Source organism: Sparus aurata, chromosome 22 (assembly GCF_900880675.1).
Source record: "Sparus aurata chromosome 22, fSpaAur1.1, whole genome shotgun sequence".
NCBI lineage: Eukaryota > Metazoa > Chordata > Actinopteri > Spariformes > Sparidae > Sparus > Sparus aurata.
In genome coordinates, this window is record NC_044208.1 from 13,471,479 (window position 1) to 13,489,394 (window position 17,916).

At 39.6% G+C, this 17,916-nt stretch overlaps 1 long non-coding RNA gene across 1 annotated transcript; it reads right to left on the reverse strand.

Moving 5' to 3' along the window:
• Nucleotides 1-11,197: 11,197 nt before the first annotated feature.
• On the reverse strand, nucleotides 11,198-12,462 carry LOC115574359 (uncharacterized). The gene is made up of 4 exons (XR_003982471.1): nucleotides 12,361-12,462; nucleotides 12,121-12,227; nucleotides 11,810-11,825; nucleotides 11,198-11,456 (listed from the first exon to the last, which is right to left on the reverse strand). It is a non-coding gene; the product is annotated as an uncharacterized LOC115574359 (long non-coding RNA).
• Nucleotides 12,463-17,916: the final 5,454 nt, after the last annotated feature.

Below are 17,916 nucleotides of genomic sequence, written 5' to 3' on the forward strand. Positions count from 1 at the left end.
AAAGAAATTTCCTTCAAGTACAAACTAAAATCCTTCAAGTACAAAAAACAATTCTGCAAGTACGAAAAAAAACTCTCACATGACTTTTGGCACTATCTTACCACTGTCACGTGACTTTTGGCACTACTTTTCCGCCTTGCTGATCCACAAACAAATGTCTTCAGATCCACACACAAATGTCTTAAGATCCACACACAAATGCCAGTAAACTTTCCAACAAATGTCCTGTAATTCGCACTCCACAACAACAGGTGGCGCTGTTGAGTCATTTTAAGGCCAGCAGGACGATTTTTTCCCCCCCTAAATCTTTATTTTTTATTGTTCTATTTTATTCAAGACCAAGACATTTGTGTGTGGATCTGAAGACATTTGTTTGTGGATCAGCAAGGCGGAAACGTAGTGCCAAAAGTCACGTGACAGTGGTAAGATAGTGCCAAAAGTCACGTGAGAGTTTTTTTTCGTAATTGTAGAATTGTTTTTTGTACTTGAAGGATTTTAGTTTGTACTTGAAGGAAATTTCTTTGTACTTGAAAGATTTTAATTTGTACTTGAAGGATACTTTTTTGTACTTGAAGAAATATGTTTCTTTGCATGTGTAAAACATGCTGTATTTGTTTCTGAAGCATGATGTATTTGTTTGATTGATACATTTCTTATTTGCAAAACAAAATGCTTTAGTTTGTGAATGATGTTTTGCATTTGCAGACCACACTGAGTTTGTTTGTGAATCGTTGGGCGTGAGTAAAACACGTTTTGTGTGTGTGTGTGTGAGGTTTTGGCATGATTCTAACTCCATACGGTGTATTAATAATGTTCATTCTGGCTCCTTGAATGACATCTTCTGGATGTTCAATAATTATGTCTTGATAACATGTGTTAATGACGTCTATGTAACATCCAAAATAAAATGTCTATCTAACGTCCAGAAAAGACGTAACAAAAACTTTCATTCTGGCTCCTCTGAGGACGTCTTCTGGTTGTTCAATAATTATGTTTTGACAATGTCTTTTAATGACGTCTATGTAACATCCAAAATAAAATGTCTATCCAACGTCCAGAAAAGACGTAATAAAAACTTTCATTCTGGCTAATCTGAAGACGTCTTCTGGATGTACAGAGAACACGTCTTTTTGACGTATTTTGGACCACTTTTTGCTCATTGGGCTGAGTCTATACCAAGTTAGAGAAGGGGGAACAAAAGAAAGGAATTAGTTTGTTTAATTATCAACAGAGGTTGATTAACAGAATCTTAATTGACAAATATTTCAATAAGAAATTCACTTATTCCAGCTGCTCAAATGTGTGTTTAAATGGGTTAGACAAAAAAAGGTACTTGAAGACATCAGCTTGGGATCTGGTTAATACTGATGCTTGCTATGTTTGAGGTATACAAAAAGTATTTTCATTTCTTTTAGTTGTCTGTTCGAAATCAACAGAAAATATTCAGTAATACTTACGATGGAGCTGGAGGTCAAACACATGACACACCAGTTCAACGTTACCAGTCTCTATAGAAAAGGTGCTGGTGGTTGCTTGGCTGATGAGCAGGTGAAGGTTGTAACTCCTTGCTGTGCAATTTCTGATGAAAGACAGTGGATGGAGTAAACTGGTCGCTCCTCTCCTATGCAAGGATAGCAGCTCGGTGCTAACTTGCTTCTTGTCCCTTGGATTGTGGAGTTAGCTGGTAAGCTTTTCATTGCAGCTGCTGGCGCTAACTAAGCTGGAGTACTAGCAGGACCTCAAACTGCTGCTGTGAGGAGAAGTTCCTCGGACCTGCTGGAAATGCAGCTGGCAACTCTCAGGAGCTGTTGGGCCCAGAAGAATCCAGGAGAAGAGAACTTGAGGGCACGCAGCCCCAAGGAAACGAGGTGGGGAAAAGAGAGAGTTTTGACTTTCTAGGGGTCTGACAACCAATAGTAGCTCAAATCTGAAGAGGACTAGGGAATTCTGGAAAACTGAATTAGGTTCAGAGTCCATTTTGAAATCCACAATAAACGACTTCATCTGTGGGTCCCAACATTAGCTGAGATGCCAGGACAGAGAATTTGCTTTTTTTTTGTTTGCGCCTCACACGTTTGTAATAATGACAATGCTTGATGTTTCCTAAGAAAGGAACTGATTTATCAGTTTCATCAGCAAAAGAAGAACAAACAAGGTATTTCAAAACTAAGATTAAAAAAAGGTCAACTTCCTCTTTGTTACATGTGCCTCTGCTGTCTGTGTTCTGTTGTGTGTGTCTCTGTGGCTCAATTCAGGGTCCGCATCTTTCAAAGGAGCCCAAAGCTTGCAAAGGCCGGGTCCTTCATAGAGACCTGCGATGCCACGTCAACTGTTGTTTATTGGGACGGTTGCGTTACCAGACGTTCGCGCCCTTACCAGTACGTCACTATTTATGTAGCCCAGGTCCATGAAAGTGACAAGAAGAGTGAAGTTTGACTTTCAAATATGTTTGAGCTACAGGAATTCCTGATTTCCTTTTTAATCCTCCTCCATGTTGAGGAAGAAGATAAGCGGCTCTGGTTTATCTCGGGTTGAGAGAACCGGGGAGAGGTAATCTGTTATTGAACCCACAGTAATGTTATCATTGTTATCATTATTAGCTAGCTAACAGTTAGTACTAATTAACATACTGATACATCATGTTAACGCTGACATATAAACTGTTGATCGCCACATATGGTTTTATTTTAATTTTAAAGGCATTATTCCTTTAATGCCTTATACGGGCCCTCACAGTCCACGTGCGTCAGGGCATGCTGCTGTCGGAACGTGCCGCGTACCTGGTACCACTGCGTGAATATGGGGTACGGATCTCTTACCTGTCCTTGTTTGGGACAGTGCAGGAAGGGGTTAAATGTTTTTTCCTGTGTCCAACATGTGGCACTGTGACTATGACTGCATATTGTCCTATGTGTTCAGGGCTGGACTCTTATCAAAGATGTGAAGTTTAGGAATGAAGAAGTTGTTCCATCATGATTTGGTGGCCTGCTGGTATCAAATAATGTCCACTGAAGTCAGAAGAACTCTCAGCAATCTACATAAAAACAAAATGGACGACAGGTGAAAAATCCCTCAAACAAATTTGTGGGCAGATTTGTTTTGATTATTGATTGGTGGCGAAGCTGTCGGAGGGTGTGCTCACCTTTTTGTTGCATGTCATCTTGTAGTGTATGATATGGAGGAAAAAACCTATAAATGTCATGTAAATAGGATGTTTGTCTGAATTTCTGTGTCCAGTAGGTGGTGCTATGGATATGACACAGTATTGATGCATGGAGGTATTGAGGGCGACATCGTATACATGTGTGATGAATTTGATGTACATGGGAAATTGTATGTTGCAGTTATAAGGACTTGATGCTTTATGGCGAAGCATGAAAATGGACCGCACCATGACATCCACCATGTTTGACGTAGGCGAAAGCTTTTGATAACTTTTCATGGTCAAGGTTTGAGGATGATACTGAGTGAATTGGAAGTCTGTGGTGTTCAATCTGTAGGAGGAGTTTGTTTAAGTACGAGGCATGGAAATGGACCAAAATGGGGGTGAAATGGGAACTTTTAATCAAAATGGCCGACTTCCTGTTGGAGTGACAGTTTGGTACGGTGGATGTTTTTTGTGCATCTGCAGCTACTTTGTACTTGTTCTTTAATGGCCCCACTTGTTATTGGCCTGCTGGGGCTCGACTTTGCCCTGCAGGCTAATTTTTTCCAGAATTGTTCTGAACACAGAGACAAGCAAGAGAAAAAGTAAGCACAAGATGACATTAACACAGGGATGCAAAGATTTACAAAAAGTGATATCAGGACTGACAAATGGGCTATTCATTATTTATTATGAATTATTTATAACTTATTATTTATTATCTATTATTTATTAATGTCTTAATTCCATCCAGCTGCGGCAGAATGTTTCGGACCTGTGAACAAGTATTCGTTCTGACCTCGGACAGTGATAGAGCTCTCTGTTTGCTCCCTAAAACACAATGAAATGTAAAAGTAATTTTGTGTTACGTCAACAGAGCAAAGGGTTCTAACCGAGTATAGACCCACTACTTACATTTAAAAAGCGATATTTGTGCCACTTGAGGTCACCATTATTTATTTATTTATTTCTTCTCTTCGGGCGTGCAATGAATCTTGGGCAATCTATAGCCGCAAAGGATCGTGGCAGTGCATCCCCCAGGAAGAAGAAAAAGGAGGCCACATTTGTGGGCTGCATTTAGAGGAGCCTTTGAATTGGGACAGCCTTTGCGCGGCGTTGTGGCGTAATTGGCCTTCAAATGCGGCCTTCGAAGGATGCAAACCCTGAATTGTGGCACAGCCTTTGTCTCTCTCTCTCTCTCTCTCTCTCTCTCTCTCTCTCTGTGCGTTTCTCATGGCACCCTCCTCCCTCTCTACCTGAGCACATCTGAGGGTAATCGGTGCTCTGGTGGAGTGGGGAGGTGATAAAAAGGCAGAGAGTGCAGGGACGGGAAGATGAAGAACACAAAGAGTGTTCTTTCCTCACCTTTTTCTCCTTTGTCACAAACAGCTTTTGTTAAACCTCCCTGCATCTTAGTTTGCTGCATTAGTTTGGGCTTGAGGTTACTGGCTGTTCAGTTATTCATCTCTTTTGTTCTAGGTTTAGTTTCCATTAGGCAGATTAGGGGAAGGTGAGAGGAATGGCGGCCCGCTGCGCGGTTGGTCCATCATCTTCCCATCTTTTGTTCTTCATGGTTGGATCTTTAGCCCTGTTTTGTTTGTTCCTGGTTTATTTTGGGACTTTTCAAATAAATCTTATTTATTGGTTTACTTTGTGTCTGGTGTCCTTTGTATGTTGCATCCTCCAACCCCTATGAGCCTTCTTTCTGTGTGACATATCTCAATGGAGGCCGCAACACCCTTTGTAAAGTTAAAAGAAATATATAGTGTGAAAGTTTATTGTTAAGTCTTGTAACATAACAGTACATTCTGAAATTAAATATAAGCCACAGACCATGATGCAATGGCAGGCCTGTAAACATGTTCACGTTCCGACCCATGACCACTTATCACAGGAGTACTCAGTACTCTGGCTTGGACCACATCCATCTTTAAACTCGCCTTTGGTTTATTTTCATGTATGCACCTCAGAAGTTAAATGACTGCATGTCACACGGTAGTGATGCTATCGTGCTGGCAAAATCTGCCCACAGACAGAAAGACAGACAGACATGGTGAAATCAATTACAGTTGCGCTTCAGAAGACGGCGATTATCAGTGACAGACTGGGATCAAAAAATGGCCCTGGCATTTGCAACAGAACGGCCCCATTGTCTAACCCAACGACACAAACACTACTCATTTTGTAAAGCTCAGACAGCGAATATATCATATGTAGCTGCAGAGTGTAATGTTGGTAGGACTCCCTTGCAGAGAATCTTTATATGATTTGCCCCCACCCTGCTGAGAGTTCACTTAATTTGTTTGGAGTTGGCCCACGGGAACAGAAAAGGTTCCCGTCACAAGTCATAACAACACCAGCATTCTCGCACTTTACAGGGGAGGTCAAGAGAATAGGGAGAGGGTGTGTGTAGGTGTGTGTGTATGTGTGTGTGTGTGTGTGTGTGTGATTGGGGGGTGTTGCAAATATGTGAAATGAACCATTTTCATTTAATATGTTGATTACACTAATTATGCAAAGCAGACAAAGTCTATACTGAAAAAATACTTTGAATTTTTTTTTTTTTAACTTTAAAATGTGGTGATGACAGATGAAACCAAAAAGATATCACAAAGTGCAATTCTTTTTTTAAACAAATCTTAAAAATGTGTTGATATGTTGTTGAAAAAACTTAAAAAATTATGCAAAAGGCATTAATTTACATTTTATTTATATTTTGCTACATTTACATTTACATTTAAAGTAAATTTCTGTCATTTTCAATTAAATTATCAACATATAGATTAATTCAATAAAATGTTTCAATAAACTCATATTTTTAACATAAAACAAATACCCCCTGGACAGAAAATGTTCATGTTTTGTGTTTCAACCTCACGTTGTTTCCTAAGAAAGGAAGTGATTTGTCAGTTTTATCAGCAGAAGAAGAACAAACAAGGTATTTCAGAAGTCAGAGGTAAAAAGGACAACATCCTCTTTGTAAAGTTAAAAGAAGAAGCAGGACTGGGCGATATGGCCTAAAAATGTTATCTCCGATTTTTTCACACCAAACTGGATTTACAGTTTTACTCATTTTTTTTCCTTCTCTAAAACAAACTTCAAATGACAAATTATAAAATTAAAAACATTGCATTTATTTTAATGCTTTACTCTAAACAAAAATGCCCTGCCATTTCATTAAATACTTTATTTTGCAAAAGGTGCCTTTTGTTTACAAAAAGTATTTTATATCCCTGAAGATATGTAAACTAAATTAAACATCTGCATGCACTGCATAGTAAACATGACATGTTAGTAGACGTACAGGACATCAGGTGTGTGCTGGCTGTCTTTTTAACACATTTTTGGCCAGGAAGACTAGCTTGTCTGCTTCCTCTGGCTTGATACACGTCCCGTTGTGGCTTCGTAGCACAAACCTGGGGTCGAACATTTTTAACATGTGGATAACCCTCCAGCTTTTCCATTGTATATACGGGCACCATATCTTTAGCGATATGTACCATGACTGCATCCCTAACAGCTGTCCACTGGGACCCCTCTCCTCATACGGGACACAATGATTAAGTAATTCCGCTAATGTTGGCAGCTTTTTAGGCGGGTGTTTGTGGGCTGCCGCGGTCCTGTACATCTTGTAGTAAACAACAAGTGTCCCACTGTGATACATGCTTCTGTTTGAGAGGCTGAAATAAATTGGTTGGTCCGCTGCCTTTAGCCACAACAGCCTTTGAACAAACTATGCAGTGGGCCATGGTTTGTTCGAGGTCCAACGCCACAAAACCGAACTACTGATGAGACAGTAGCCCCTTTTAGATAGAAAAGGCGGCACATTTGCTGCAAGGTAAAGGCGGCAATGTGCCTCCCTGTCTTTCTAAAAGGGAGGTCTAATATTCCTCCTTTTCCAAAAGCCACCACTTGGCCGCCACTGGGGTAGGCGTAAGCATGTGACGTGACGTGAAGCACGAAGTTGGGCAGTGAACAGTCACAACTAATTTGTCTTCAAAATAAGAGCTTTACATTGCACCCCATTGGAGTTTAGAACTGGGTTCTTAGCGGGGGGCTTTTAATTTGAAAGTAGCGACCGTTCGTAGCTTGCCGCTACAACAACAAGTGGACGCAACTAAACCGCTACAGAGACCGAGGAGACGCTAGCATCTCCTGGATCTCAGCGGCTTTCCAGTTGCTCATCTTGATGTCCGCAGATGAAGTGATCGACTGACTGCTGTGATCAGCTGTTTCCTGATTTTAAAACTCCCCGGCTGTGGGTCGCACAACAGTGCAGGTCATCAACACCTCCGCTAATCTCAAGCAATTGCCGGCACACTGACGTCATCGACGATTGAGTTAGCTATAGAGGCGAAAATAAGTGTACCCTCCGAAGCGGAAAATTGGCGGACCATAACACTAATTTACCGCCCTCTGTCTAAATTTGCGGACCTAGCCACAAAAAGGATGGCCAAATTGGCGGCTTGCTGCCCAGTATAGAAATGGCTAGTGTCTTTTTAGGTACAAGCTCTCATGGCTTGCTGCATGTTGTGTTTGTTTCTCTGTGGAAAGTCAGTGCGGGGGAGGGCGGAGCCCAATATGAACTACTGGAGCCCATGAGGAGCGGCGGCAGAGCAAATTGAAAAGAAAATTGATTTTTAATTTTTTTTTTTAAATTGTCCTAAACCACAAACTCGAATTAATCGATTTTATGTCACAGGCAGCGGCACCGCCAGGGATTTGGGCCCCATGAAAACAAATTTAATATGGCCCTTGTGTAAGCCGGCGAAAAACATTGATTCTGTTTTATATAAAACTATGCATTTTAATGATATTTTTGTCATTTTTTATCATTCCCATATTTGTGAAAAGAACAACATGACAGTTACTTGGTTGCTGCTCACTGTCTCCCTTGTAGTCCCGCATGCAGGTCTTATTTATCTCCACAACTGTAGACTCACAGGTGGTGGCATTGGATTTGGGGTGAAAAAATACATATATGAGGCTATATGCAATTTAATCCTCTGATTTCCAGAAAATATAAACAATTCTCTGATTGTAATGAGAGTTGTATTGAGTCACACAGTCTGCATGCACCAGATACAGCTGTGATACAGGATTGGCATAACCTCTTAACCTGCTTATAATATAGACCTTGATTATGAGACACCCCCCTTTTTCTCTTTTTGAACATTTTTTTTGAAGACCAAATCTTATTTTTATAAAGAAAAGCATTTAATCTGACTAGAATGCACCAGTAATAGTAAAACACGAGGTAATGGTAAAAAACGAGGTAAGGTGATATTTTTAAATGAAATTGTCTTGTTTGAATAGGCCGGAAATTAAACTGCAGCCAAATGGTATGTCTATTTTCTAACATAATTAACCATCTTGGCCTACTTTTAACCCTCTGAAAATGATGGTAGATCATCTGGCCTTAACATTACTGTCTTCTGAAGGCTGTCACAGGGCTAAGGCATAAGGGCATAAGTATCATAGAAATCTTGAAATTGAAATGAATCCGCTGATACCAAACAAATCATGCCATCTTGCTGGGAAAGGAGCTAATTATCGGTCCAAATTTGAACTGTTTTTACTGCGAGGTCCACGACCTCAACGTGACATGATTACTTGTAATAATAACTTTCAGTCACCACTAAATGAGGGATGAGATGAGGATGAGGAACCTGCTGCTGCTCAAACTGAGATACTAGATTCATGGCTGTCTAACTGCCTTCAATCGTTACAAATGCTGACATTAGCTTTAACTGTTCTTAAAATGCGCTAGCTGTGAACTGTGCTCACCTTTCATTTGAAAGAAATTTGTGAGGAGTTGACTTCCCTCTCCTTCCTTTCTTTCCCTTTCTGCCTTTTCTTTTCGTTTAAGGCTTCCTGATTTTGCTTTCTTTGGGAGAGACATGTCTTGATAAGCAGCAGCCACTCGCTCCTTAAGATGTTTGGAGACAGATCTTCATGCACCTGCAGCTGCATGGGTAGACTGAACCATTATGTATTGTGAGGGGTGCGAGGGGCCTAAGACAGCCTCAACTATTTTTTTTTTTTTCACAGACTAAACTCTCTTGATTTATTCTTCCAATTTTAAGTTAGCCATGACAATAATTACTTCGAAATAAAAATAAAAAAACACACAAAAAAACCTGAACATTTTTATTTCAGTCCTTTCGAGGGCACCCTCCCCATTGGGGCCCTGGTAATCAGTCCCACTTTTCCCCCCACCTTGGATGCCCCTGGTCACAGGAGTACTTAGTACTGTCATAACCCGGCTCTTAGGCCAGGATAAATACTGGATGGACACAACAGATGAGTGAGAATTAAATAGTTTATTACAATTGTGGAGTGTGTGAATCAGTATTATCAGTAATGTAAAGGTGAATGTGTGAGCATTATGAGGTGTGCAGTGTCAGAGTGAGAAAAAACCCCGAAACCAAACGAAGCAAATGCATATGGATGGTGGCTGGGTCCAGACCAAGTCAGAGATAACTCAGAGCAGGGCTGGGCTTTCATCATGTGGGAGCGCTTAGCCCAGGTGCTCCACAACTGGCTGGCTACTGCTACGTCCTCCTCAAGCACCTTCAAAGACAAACAGTACCACACAGTAACTTGTCCACTACACCCAAACATGACACAGTTAGAAAGAGGCCGTCACAGCACTCGTGGCTTGGACCACATCTATCTTTGAACTCGGCCTTCATTTTGTTCTCATCAACACACCTGAGAAGTTTCATGACTGCATCTAACACAGTTGTGATGCCACTGTGTTGGAAAAGTCTGCCCACAGACAGACATATTGAAAATAAAACAGCTGTACTTGAGCAGATGGGGATGACTGGAACTGGGTTACACTGACCCACGACTTAAAATCGACTTAAAATGGTTAATCACCAACAACACTGCAGCAACTTTAAAATATTTAAAGGTCTTTTATTTTTTGGAAAAGTAGTTTTTTTTTTTTTTTTATCTCATTCCTGACTCGTCAAATGCTAACGCTGGGATCATGGGTCGAATTGACCTCCATGTCAGCATTTGACGAGTTGGGATTAAGACTCAACATCTACTTTTCTTAAAATAGGATTTTAGATAATGATAAAAATGAATTCTTACTGCTAATGTTCCTCCAAACCTTTGATGGTTACAGTAACTCACTTGTGTGTATAGCTGATTGTAGCTGATTTTTTAAACTATCTGTTGATGGAGGAAAGCACTGCACTGAGTGCAGTCTTTCAGTCTTTCAGTGTCTTATCCTCTTAACACCACAGGGTGGCGACTGTAACACACAAGCTGCAGAAAGTTCACTTCCCCTCTAAATTTGCTGATATGCAAATAATCTCACATCCCGTTCGCTGTTCAGCTCTCTGCTTCAGGCCGCGGCCACAGTAACGTTACACACGGCCGGTCATTTGTTCGTGGAAATCTTGCTATTGATTTGGGGACAATGACATGACTGGTTAGCTAGCTATTCATGTTAGCTAGCATACTGTCAAATTATATTTACTGTTTGTCAACCGTATGCAATGTTATTGACTTTGAATCTTGCTAGCATAGCGTTAGCTTTCTGGCTCATCGCTGAGCGGACTAGAATATCTCCCGTTGCCAAGTCGTATCTATGGTCCGTTCTATTTACTGGAGGAGTGAACAACGTTTCCGTTGCATAAGAATCTTACGGGAGAGTAATGATTGTTCCAGGTATTAGTCAAACCCTCAGGCGTTACCAGGAAACTAAGTTATGGCTTGTGAAAAACTTTATATTTTGATTGTAAAACGCATGAAAATGTAAATTAATGGTCCGAATTTCTTTTCTTTGGCAAGTGACCATGGTATAAGCGGGATAATGCCCTTCGAGGTGTCCATTAACAGAAATGAATCGGACGTCGGACGGTTCACGCCTCCGCGTCGTCCGATTCATTTCTGTTAATGAACACCTCGTCGGCCATTATCCCTTACTTAATATAAGCATTTACCTCTGACTTGATAAAAACAATGTTCTTGATCATCATCACCAATAAAATGACAAGCCCATGTTCACTTAAATAACACCACAACACACAGATGGTCTTTTGGAATGCAGCTTTATTCAGCAGGATAGTTTTCACTATCAAGCAATTTGACTTTTTTCAACATCAATTGGAGCTGTGACTAAAATCACTACATCTCAAGAGCTTCATGTTTACTCATCCAATTATTTCTTGCTTTGCAGAGCACAAAGACATAGCTGAAACTATATCTTCAAAATCAAGAACAGACTCAGTCTTCATAGTATCGCCTCAGTCTAGCTTCGTCCATTTCATCTTGGGATGTTACCCGTCTTTCTCTATACCAAGTTAGAGGAGGGAGAAAATAAAGAGAAATCAGTTAGTTAAATTAAAAAAGAACCTTAATTGACAAATATTACAATAATTTAATCATCTGCAATAATTCTTCAATCCAAAATTACAGAAATTCACTCATTCAGGCTTCTGAAATGTGTCGACTTGCTTCTTTGCCCTCTATTATATCATTGTGGATTTAAATGGGTTGAACAAAATAAGGTACTTGAAGACATCAACTTGGGATCTGGTTAATACTGATGCTTGCTATGTTTGATAGGTTTGAGGTATTTCACAAAGTCTTTTTATTTTTTCATTTGTCTGTTTGAAATGAACAGAAAATATTTAGTGTACTTACCCTCCAAAGTGGAGACCTTAAGGAAAATGATGAAAATTAGTCAAATAAACATCAGTATATTATCACATTTGAAACTCTTTGCATGTGGAACATTAATGATGCTCATTTTACTTAGTTTTAGGTTTATTATCTGAGATACCAGGACTAAATAAAGACTTAAGCTCAATACAGAACTAAACTAAGTTGTATGTAGTAAGTTAGTACAGTCAAGTGTGTTTCTTTGATCTCAGACCAAAATAGCCTGCTGTTTGTATAAATACGAGGTCAATCTGTTAACATCAACTCAGTGTGCATGAACACTTGTGACTTACCTCCAGTTTCTCCTGTGTTCCCGCTATTGGTAAAACCACCATATGTCTGGGCATCAGCCATGATGACGACCAGCGTCAACACCAGAAAGATCATAACACCCTTCATCCTGAGGAACAAATCACAGTGGCCACATCCAGAATCATTCACTGCCTTCATTCAACAGTGTCAAAGCTCAGCACATCTTATCTAAAAGACTTTGCATTTATTAAATTAACATCAGGATTAAATTGACTTCTCACCTTTCCACAGCTTGTTTGACAGAACCAAAAATAAAACTGGTGTCACAGACAGCAAAGTGAGCACTGTGAGATCGAGAGGTGATGTGGACGTCTCTGCTGAGCAGTCGTGAGTTACCCGTCTCTTTATAAGGATGGAGATGGAATCATCTTATCCAGTCATTCTGTATTTCTCAATGTGTTTTGCAATATTGAGTTCTGCACATGGATGATAAGATGTTGATCTAATTTCACTTTGTAATGATGGGACATTCAATGTTCTCATGTTTTTTTCATGAAGGTTTTGATGATGACAGATGAAAACAAAAAGATATCAAAAAGTGTACTTCTTTTTTTAAACACTATTTTTAATATCCGTCGATAAGTTGTTGAAAACACTTAAACAATTATGCTGAAGGCATTAATCCACATTTTATTTATATTTTCTAAGAAAGAAGAACAAACAAGGTATTTCAGAAGTCAGGGGTAAAAAGGTCAACTTCCTCTTTGTAAAGGTAAAAGAAATAAACAGTATATTAAGTTTATTTTTAAGTCTACTAACATAACAGTACATTCGAAACTTAAATGTAAACTAGAGACCATCTTGGGATGGCAGGCCCGTAAATTTGATCACATTCTGACCCATGACTACTTAAATCAAATCAACTTTATTTATAGAGCACTTTTCATACACGAGCATGTAGCACAAAGTGCTTTACAAGCCAAATCAGCCATATCACTCAGTAGTGATATGGCTGGCTACTGCTACGTCCTCCCCAAGCATCTTCAAAGACAAACAGTACCACACAGTAACTTGTCCACTGCACCCAAATATCACCAGTGTCGGGGAAACTACTTTGCAAGTGTAACTTGTAAAACTACATGTAGTTCAGCCTGGCAGTAGTTTGAACAAACTACATTTCTACCCCTGGAGAAATGTAGTTTGTAAAACTACTGCTAAAAAAAAGTAGCTTTAGCAACTACTTATACTCATTATACTCATTTAACACAGCGTTAAATAAATCAACATATGGTGTATATGAAACGAAATATAATAGCCTACAAAAAATTCACATGCCAGAAGAAATATGCCTCTCAACTCGAGAGAAAAAAGTCCAAAAAAGTCAAAATGATTGTTGTTTTCGGCTTGCAAGGCTCACATGTGAACACGTAGTCGTGTATGTAGATTTAAGCAATATCACACTCGTGGTCGGGAGGTTGTACTGTATAACAGCACTGGTGTGATTATCTGTGGCCTCGTGCCTATGACCTAATCACACCAGTGCTGTTATACAGTACAACCTCACGACCACAAGTGTGATATTTCTTTTATACAACAGTTCTACAAGCACATTTTTTTAGTTAACAGTAGTAAACCACAAGAGATTATGATTTGTTCATAAAGTTAATCATTTATTTGGCTCCGCCAACACATATAGTTCCGCAACTGGACCTATGCCCACTCACTGCCATGATCTCCCTTGCCTCGAGTCCCGCATCAGACAGTTTCTGTTTGGCAGTGGCTCTCAGGCTGTGGTTGGTCTAAGACGTGTGTGTCCCTGCCTCCTTGCACATCCTGGGTAACATCTGTGACAGCTGGTTTACTCCCAGGGGAACGGCGGTATACCAGAAGCTGTCCGTCACTACTGTTACCCTCCTTGGCTGCAGATACAGGGCCTTTGCATCAGGCGGAATTATCTTGAGATATTTTTCGAGTGACGTTACCGGGCAGAGCGTATTTCCTCACTCCTCATACATAGCGCCCCTCCGGTTTTCTCTATCTCTCTCCAGTGGATCTTTATGATTTTTTGTTTCTTCGTTGAACATCATGGTGAAATATTTTGCTCCATTGTCGTCACATTTAAGGACGAATGAGTCAGGTTTGAGATCCCGATTCCCCTCTTTGCCCCTGCTTCCAAAGTGCAACTGAATATCATACCAGACCTTGTTCAGTAAGCCTTTCGGATTGTCTGAGCTCAGTGCTGCAGAGTAGGGGGGTGTGTTGTTTTGTTTTTCAGATTCAGCTAAGTCTGAAGGCAGTTCAGAGCCCAGGTTGTCTGCTTTACAGTGTTGGCTTCATTTTTGCTCTTCTCTAATTTGTCGAGGTCGGCTGATGTCATATCAACACACCTGTTTTGCGCTGATGTATCCTGGCCTCTCTCCTTCCCTTCGTCCTCCTCTGAGTCTGACCATTCGTAATTTAAATCAAATGTAATTTGTGGAAATATGTCCATCTTTGCGGTGCAAAGTTTGCCACAATCCAAGACAAGTCGGCAACTGATGTAACGTTAATTAACTGTAATTGGAACGTCAAGTTTCAGCGGAGTGACATATCTGTAAAAAGTCCCAGTGCGGTTGTACTCTATGTCAGCACTCATGGAATGCCTCTTGTCCAATCAAATTACGTGGTCGGAACTAACTGTTGTATAAGCATCTATATCCAACATGTACATGCTTAAATATGGCCATGGTTGGGCTGGCGCATTCGGGGGCGCATCAGTGGTAGCGGGAGGGTTGTCCATGACGTGCTTGTGCCATATGAGCACTAGTGTTGCTTTCGTTAACAAAATTATAACTAAATATCGTCGTCAACGAACCTTTATCAAGTGACGGAAACGAGACGAGACACAACGTAAATGGTGGTCATGTGACGAAAACTATAATCAAATATATAATGCAATGTTGTTGACGAATAAAAAAGGGACTAAATGTGGTTTACAAAATAAAAACTGCTAAAGTATCTCTTCATTTTCGTTGACCAAAACAAGACGAGACGAAATGTAATAACGTTATTTCGTCTCGCTATTATTATTATTTTGCAATATTTCTGTTTCCCGAGTCTAAGTTCAGGTGCTGCATCAGGTCCCACTGCACAGACGCATGCAACGTCTCTTCCTCAATCCTTACCCACGCGGCATTATTAAGAAGATGCAGCTGCGGTGGCTTAACGTTAACGACAACTCAAGACACAGAGTTAAATCTGGCACAAAGAAAGGGAACGATGGCTGGCCAGCCGGGGTTCGGTGTTCCCTCCAGTGACCTCTATCAATCTAAACCCGCGGACAGTTTATAATCATATGGATGCTGTTATAATGTGTAGCAATTGACATACTGACCCACCAAACATCCTGGAAAGTGACAAAGTTACTAAATTACATAATTACATGATCGTCATCAGTAAACTGGATGCTGTCTGACTCACTCGCGGGGACGGAGGCTGATTTCTGGGGGAAAGTTCACCGAAGTCTCGGTCTGGAGGGCTGATTTATTTTCATCACAAACACCCGGTGAGTTAACGTTTTTTGCCCGTGACAGACGCTGTTTTTAGGGCAGAAATGTGAGGAAGAGTCGGTAGGACGGTAGGGAGGACGGACGCTTCTCCATGAACCTGACAGTCGGCCAGCTGTGTGTGTGTGTATGTGTGTGTGAAAACAAAACAAGGAATACATAAAAAATACAAACAAAAAAGAAAATAAATAGAAAAAAGAATAATGAATAATAACATGAGGTGTGTGTGTGTGTGTGTGTGTGTTGCTGTTACCAAATGACATTGGCCTATGAGGGGAGAAGGGTACGACATAGCAAATGCAAGACAAGTACACAGATAGAATGTGCATTACTAAAAAGAGACTTAAGTACAATTTTCATTGACTAAAACTAGACTAAAATGTCATCAGTTTTTGTCGACTAAAACTAGATGAAAATAGTCATGGATAATTCTGACTAAAATAAGACTAAAATGCTCAGACTTTTAGTCGACTGAAACGTGACGAGACTAAAAAGAGTATAAACGTGACTAAAACTAATAAAAACTAAAATGACACTTTTACACAAAGACTAGACTAAAACTAAAATTAAAACAGGCTGCCAAAAACAACACTAATGAGCACTGCCTTCCTTGGCACAAAGACCTGCCCACTCTGTGAAGCATTTGAGTGCTGCCAGGGCAAGCCAATCAGAGGCAGTGTTGGCTTGGCATGTCACAACATGTTTCATGCCTTTTTTAGAAAAAAAAAAAAAAAAAAAAAATTTTTATAAAAAATATTTTATATTATTGGTCAGAATTGCAGTTTGTAAATTGAGTAGTTAAACTACAAAAAATGACCCAAAAAGTAGTTGAATTACTTGACGCAGCAAAAAATATGGATGTAGTTTAACTACCAGCAAGTTACAGCAAATTGTAGTTAAGCTATGTAGTTCAACTACATGTAGTTTACATCTCCCCAGCACTACATATCACACAGTTAGACAGGGGGTGTCACAGCACTCGTGGCTTGGACCACATCCATCTTTGAACTCGGCCTCGATTTTGTTCTCATCTGTACACCCAAGAAGTTTCATGACTGAATCTAACACAGTTGTGATGCTATCGTGTTGGCAAAGTCTGCCCACAGACAGACATACATGTTGAAAATAAAACAGCTGTACTTGAGCAGATGGGGATGACTGGAACTGGGTATGAAGGTAGATTTGTGTCTTTATTATTCAATCAAAAAAAAGTTTGCTTCAATCAAAATATATATTTTCAATTAAAAAAACCTTCACTTCAATCAAAAAAACCCTTTTCAATCAAAGAAAAAAAAGTGTTTGAATGCAAAAATATAGCTGAGACTCAAAAAAATGCATTTGAACACTGTTTTTCTTTGATTGAAAATGTTTCCTTTGATAGAATGTAAGGTTTTTTTTGTTTGAAGCAACTTTTCTGATTGAAGTAATGTTGTTTTGTGTTTGGGCCTTATTATGGGTAGGACAGTTGTGTCTTTATAATTCAATCAAAAAAGAAGTTGCTTCAAACAAAAAAAAAATATTTTCCATTAAAAAAATCACTTCAATCAAAGAAATGACTTTTTCAATCATATAAAAAAAGTTTTTGAATGCAAAATAATATTTGAGACTCCAAAAATTGCATTTGAACACTTTTTTTTTTATTAAAAATGTTTTCTTTGATTGAAGTAATCTTTTTTGTGTTTGGGCTATATTATGGGTAGGACATTTGTGTCTTAATTATTCATTCCCAAAAAAATTGCTTCAATCAAAAAAAATTGCTTCAATCAAAGAAAAAACTGTTCAAATGCAAAAATTAAATTGAATCCCCCCCTACAAAAAAATAAATAATAATTTGAAGTGTTGTTGTTTTTTTTATTGAACATATTTTTTTCGATTTCAAGTGATTTTTTTTTTTTTTAAAGGAACTTAGGGCAGGATCAAGAAATAAGACTCAATAGCGACACGACGGCCGTTTGGGTAACTGCAGCCATCAGCCAAGCTGGCGCGGGAGCGCGCATGAACTCTTCACAGCAGTGCAGTTGATGCTGTGACACGGTTATTTGTTTGCTCGCTGTTCACGCGACCGTTTACTGCAAGACTTCCTCGCATACCTCCGCGGAACTACCTTGGTAGCCTACATCAGTGAACAGCATGATGTCAAGAGACGAAGTAAGTAAACTAAGTGTTTATTTTAGTGCAGCTTTAGTATATTCCTTTGACAACATTAGCGCATCAATTCAGCAAAACGACAGTTGTAATGTAAAGTACGCTTACCTTACACTGGCCAAATGGTTACTAAAGTTTAAATTTCAC